Source organism: Sitophilus oryzae, unplaced genomic scaffold (genome assembly GCF_002938485.1).
Source record: "Sitophilus oryzae breed Bouriz unplaced genomic scaffold, Soryzae_2.0 scaffold_149_pilon_pilon, whole genome shotgun sequence".
Classification (NCBI taxonomy): Eukaryota; Metazoa; Arthropoda; class Insecta; order Coleoptera; family Curculionidae; genus Sitophilus; species Sitophilus oryzae.
This window is the reverse complement of record NW_022146169.1, coordinates 2,051,685-2,058,283: the sequence shown is the minus strand read 5'-3', so window position 1 is coordinate 2,058,283 and position 6,599 is coordinate 2,051,685.

Sequence of the window (6,599 nt, the reverse complement as noted above, 5' to 3'; positions counted from 1 at the left end):
GTAGTTTGAATACTGGAGTCATATTAATTGGTCTTCTTTAACAAATATTTAAACAGTTTTTTTTTTTTATTTTTTAATGAAATAAACGAATTATATCGACAATATTAGTATCTGTACTCTTTAAAAATTTGGTACATCTTTAAAAATAATCTAAAATGTCAATAGTCCATGGGTATATTGATAAATAAGTTCTAAATTACAAGAAAATGCATTTTCTACGGAAACTTAAAGAGATAGGTAAAAATGGTATAATATAATTTGATAGACAATTAAATTGTGCATCTGATTCTCGTAAAATATACAGGATGTTCCATTTAAATTAAACAAGTTATTGCCGTTTGAAGCTAATAATTATTTAAAATAAATTTTTAGACACTCTGTATAAGGTAGTATTATTTTTATTATTGCAACACAATCACTGATCAGTAAATAAACTACAGTAAATATTTAGTATTAAAAACTTTGATACCCTTAGAGAAATAAAGCCTTAAAATTTTTACTGCAATTTCACAAAATTGAAAATGTTTCAAAAACGGTAAGGTTTAAGTATAATAAATCGTAATCAAATTTACCTTTATTTTAATCGTAAAAACTAAAAGTGTAATCATATACAGGGTGTTCCATTTAAAAAAATATAACTTTCATATTTTTTACTTATTTGGGACACTCTGTATCTTGTAAAATTATTTTTAAATTGTACCTCTAATAGTCCTTCATCGAACCCAAAACTTACAATTTGTAAAAATCTCATCGTTTAGCTACAATACTCCGTGTCGTATGTGGTGAACAACCCTGTATAGTTTGCAATCATTCACAAATTTGTTGCTCGCGATCATTTCCTGCGGCCACAGTTGTGTTGCAATTTCAAAGTTGCCCGTATTCAAGTGATTTCCACGGGGTTATTTTATACAGGGTATCCCAGAAATAAGTGCAAATATTTTAACTGGTAGTATAATTCAACCCCAGAAACACGCCTATGAAGTTTTTTTCGCAAATTCGAAATTTTTTGAAAATTTTTTTGGATTTTTTTTTAGTTTTTAGTTAAAAAACATTATTTCTTGATAATATGGCAACATAGGTATTAGATTAAATTTACAAGAAAGAAAATCCAGAAAAGATCCAGTGGTTCTCAAAATTTTAGCAAAAAATCATTTTTTTTGGAAATTTTCAAAGTAAAATAACTCCCTTATTTTGGACTTATTTGAAAAATGATAAAGAGAAGTACTTAGAGGAAGAGGTACTCCAAGAAAGACGTGATAGAAAAAGCTTAGTACTCTAACATATCCACATATGTATATAATATGTGGGATATTAATCATAGTAGACCTTATAACAAAACTCATCTGACGAAAAATGTAGTATATCAATATGGAGTAAAAATTTTACTAATTACTTTACTTTTACTTTACTAATTAAATTCGTTCCAAAAAACGATACGCCACTGGCCATTAGAACAATCTAAATGCGCCTAGTTGCCGGGGTCGGAGATTTTAGACTTCTCTGTCTCTTCTGTCCTTGTCTGATACATTGGAATGTTTGATACACTACCAACGAGTATTTATGAATGAGATGTTCGATCTATCTTTATAATGTCTTTGGTCGCACCATATGGGCGCTTGGTTTAACAAATATCTTTCAGACGTATACATTATGAATCTTAAATAAGTGCAAATATTTTTAGGGGTAGTATATTTCTACCAATATGAAAACATTTTTGAAACCCATTATAAAGGTTTCTTTAGCGAAAAAACAAATTTCAAATTTGGTTTGGTTTGGTTTGGTTTTTTTTAAAAATTTGGATTTTTTTTTAGTTTTTAGTTAAAAACGTAACTACTACATAAGTACAACATAAGTACTAGATTAAATTTACAAGAAAGAAAACCCAGAAAAGAGCAGTTCTTAAAATTTAAGCAAAAAATCATTTTTTTGAGATTTTCAAAATAAAATAACTCGGTTATTTTGGACATATGTATTTGAAAAACGGTAAAGAGATATGTTTCTTTTATCGAGATCTACCAGCCCTGAAAATATTTGCACTTATTTAACACTCACTCTGTATAAAATACAATTTTATTTAAAAAAAGGCGTTAGAATTGGCCTGGAAATGACGATCGCTGTCATTTTAAAGTAAAATTATATATTCTGTTGCTTAGCCTTGGTAGGTACATCAAATAAAATTTAAAAGAACCGCTTAAAAATGCATATTTATTTTTATTTATCATCCTAATAGATTTTAATTTGCATATAAATCTGATAAAAATTTTAGCTCTCAATAAACGATATAGTCAAAATTCAAAATAGCTTGAAGGTTACTCGGAAACACCTAACTTTAATTTGTCTTAATAATCTTTGAATATTACCCAGAAATGTCATTAAATGCTGGGAAAATACCGTATGATCGAAAAAAACCGCGTCCAGTTAGCTTGGACGATCGATGACATTCCCCATATAATTTTACATATAAAATGACGACGATCTTCATTTTATAGCCATTTCGGACGCCGTTTTTTTTTTCGATCATATTGTACAGGGTGGGTCAAATTCGACGCTTTTAAATGGAAACACCCTCTTCTATAGGAGATAGACGAAAACTAATATCGGTGTCTGGAGCTCAATTTTCATCAAAAACATGATGGTGAAAACCGCTGTCAATATCTGTTACCAATATCTGTTAAATCAACATCTGTTACCGTTTCGGAATTAAGGAGTGTTTTTCAAAAATGTGCATTTTTAACAAGTCGCTGTAACTTTTTTGCTATGGAAAATTTTGTATTTCTATGAAAACATTTCCAAAGCACCTTTTTACGTAGAATTTAATGGTTTAAGTATATTTTCTTTTAAAATTAATAATTTAAGAGTTATCAACAGAAAAATTGATTTTTTATTTGGGACACCCTCTATATTTTTAATTAATTGAAAAGAATTTAAATTTACAAAAATATAGCACACTTGATATTTTGTTATAATCCCCTTCGAAATACAGAATTTTTCGCCACTTTTAACTAGTAGGCTTTGGACCCCTTATTGATGATATGCCCTTAATGGAACTCGAAAATATATTTTTTCAGCAAGACGACGCACCGCCTCTGAACGCTGAAGTTATCAGCAAATTTTTGCAGCCAATTTCAAGAATAATTGAATAGCTAACCAAGATCCCAGCCGTTGGCCGTCGAGGCCGCCTGACTTAGTGCCCATGGATCCTAATCCTATGGATATATTTGCGGAAGAATAAAGGTTCCTTATTCTTCCGTATAATCTAGACAAGAATTAGAAATACTTAGCAGTTATGAGAGGGTATCTTTCATCCCCACTGAGTTAATGAATTCCGCGAGAAATGTTCAAAAACTGCCCCGTCTGTCCGTAACAGAAGACGGTTGATACGTCGAACACCTGTAGCAAAATCTCATGCTGTTTGCTATTTATTTTTATTGTTGCTAGATATAGTTTAAATGTGTTGATGTTGGTTAAATATGTTTTAAATTGTTATAAAATTCTGCATCTCTCATAGCAAATATTATTTTCGTTTTAATTGATGCTCACAGCTAGAATTTTTTTGCATTAGGTACAGCCGATGCCGTTCAAAGCCTACTTATTTAAAGCGGGCGAATTTTTATATACTCGATATCTCGAAGAGGAATCGAGCAAAATATCAAGTGTGTTATATTTTTGGAAAGGTAATTTTAAATTCTTTTCAATAAATTAAAAATATACAGGGTGTCCCATATAAAAAATCAAATTTTCTGTTGATAATTCTTAAATTATTAATTTTAAAAAAATTATACTTAAACCATTAAATTCTACGTAAAAAGGTGCTTTGGAAATGTTTTCATAAAAATACAAAATTTTCCATAGCAAAAAAGTTACAGCGATTTATTAAAAATACATATTTTTGAAAAACACCCCGTAACTTCGAAACGGTAACAACAGATATCGATATGCGGTTTTCACCATCATGTTTTTGACAAAAATTGATTGTCAAACACCGATATTAGTTTTTGCCTATCTCCTATAGAAAAGGGTGTTTCCATTTAAAAGCGTCGAATTTGACCCACCCTGTACATGTATCTTTAATACCTTTTAATAAAAATAAAGGAGTTTAAAAAATAAAATTATATATATATATATATATATATATATATATATATATATATATATATATATATATATATATATATATATATATATATATATATATATATATATATATATATATATATATATATATATATATATATATATATATATATATATATATATAATTTGTAGAATAATTAATACAGTTAATACAATTGTTATTATACGGGGTAGTGTATCATCGGCGTCGGGCGTCGGGCGTCGGGCGTCGTTGGAAACATAGGAAATCCCATGCAAATGTTAAACTGTCTAAATATTGGCTGCCCTGTTGATTTTATAGCGAATTCGTAAATAGTTTTTTAAAGATATGCGTTTGCTGAATACACACATGTAAAATTTTGAACAGTTTTGGACAAGCTGATTTTAAGTGATTTAGCGAAAAATTGCATCTATTTTTAAATTAAAACTGAATGAATGATTTTATCATTGTCAAATGTTTGTTGTGCTGTCTACAGTACTACGTCATAATTCCTACGATTAGTGTCCCCGAAATACATTTCTGTAATTTTAAACTGTTTCGAATGAAACAAAAGCCTAAAATTTGGGATTAAAAAATCACAGGTTGGCAACTTGAGGTACGTTGGCATTAGCCTGGTTTTGCATCGTTACCTGTTCAATTTTAATTTAAAAATAGATGCAGTTTTTCTTGAATTGCTTAAAATCGGCTAGTCCAAAATTGTTCAAAGCGCCCCTCCGTGTTCTTAGTAGAGACCACGTTTAACCCAGCGCCTTCGACTTTTCTGCTGTAAATGTTCTTTATGTTTATATTTGAATTCAAAGGATTTTTTTTTATTTTTTAAAGTTACACTTTGATATATTAGTATATCAGGGTAACTTTAATAAGAGACTTTCCACAAATATATATGTTTACAATTTATTTTTTGGCCCCATTTTACAGGATTTCATGTAAATGATCGTAAGTCAACTGGCTGTCTAATAAATAAACCGAAGTTTATAGGTTTTAAAGCGAACAAAAAAAAAAATCAAAACAAAGGCCACATACCATATATTTTCTTTTATCTAAAGATACATACCTTATCGTTTTTTGGAAACACGTACATTTTTGCCGAGTTTTGTTAATTTCTTTGCAAGATGCAACACAACAAGAAAACGCCACTTTTACAGTTAATAAATAATAAAACTATTTCTGACTATGATATTTAGATAAAGATAGAAAAATTAAAAAAACAAACCAGTATTTGCAAACGCAGGCCCAAATTCAATAAAAATCAAAAATTTTTTAAAAAAAATTTTGCGAAAATCAGGCTTTTTCACTGAAAAGGAATTTTTGATTTATCAGCAGTAATTGTCAAGTTGACAATACACAGGGTGTTTTTCGAGGAGTAGTCTAAAAAAAGTATGGTGTGATTCCTCATGTGTTCTTAAAACAATTTTATATAACCATTGGGTCTGAAGTACTTCCTTTCTGATCTTCAGGGTGTTAAAAATTAAAAAAATCATTTTTTGCTTAACATAAATGGTACACCACTGCTTTTTAAAAAGAAAATATATTTTTTCTTGACTGGCCATCCTTTTTTTTTCAACAAAATTGATCTTGTTCATCAAACGGTTGTCGAAAAAAATAAATATACTGATTAAGAGCCCGCCTTAATTCGTTTTTAACGATTTTATATTTTTTAGATTAATTAGGAAACACCCTGTATATGCATATCACAGGCAACCAAATAAACTAATAACCTCTAAAAATTATTTTTCTTACCACTAGCGACATACCCTGTTTTTAGTGAGTACTAAATTATTTTATCAAAATTTCACCATATAAGTTTCCAGGCAATGGTCAGAATCTTCAAAAATCATAATAATCTTTCAAAATCTAAACCGCTCTCATTATAGAAATTCCTAAAAGTGTTTATAGCGTCCATTTTCAAAGTAATTATTGCTGTCTTGTGAGTTTAATTCAAGTTTTATTTACTCCAACCGGTGATAATTGTGAAAAAGTGGCATTAAAAACATAAAAAGCTGTGCTGTGAACTGTGAACTGCACAAACCATCGTGGATCGTGACATAACCTGGCATAACGTCGGTTTCCAATGTTTCATAGGTATTTCATACATGCGTCCTTATATAAAATAAAGTTTCTTGTATGCGACACACTGTGTTTTATTTATAAAATTAAACGAAAATAATAATAAATTTGAATAAACAATATTTGGCACCGCTCCGAAATTTTCAAAAGTTTTGGGTCGCGACCGTTGCAAGAATAGCGCCAAATAGTGTTTACATTGTCCTTATGGGCACTTTCCAATCTAAACTTAGTGGATCCGCTATTTTGACAATTCAAAATTTGCATGGGATTTCCTATGTTTCCAACGACAATGCACCACCCGGTATATTTAAAATATTTTCCCACATTGAAACGGTCAAATGTTTACTTCCATAGTACTTTTCTAGCGAATAAAATAAATTTGATTAATAAACTGTAGAAGCTATAATCTTTTTGTGAC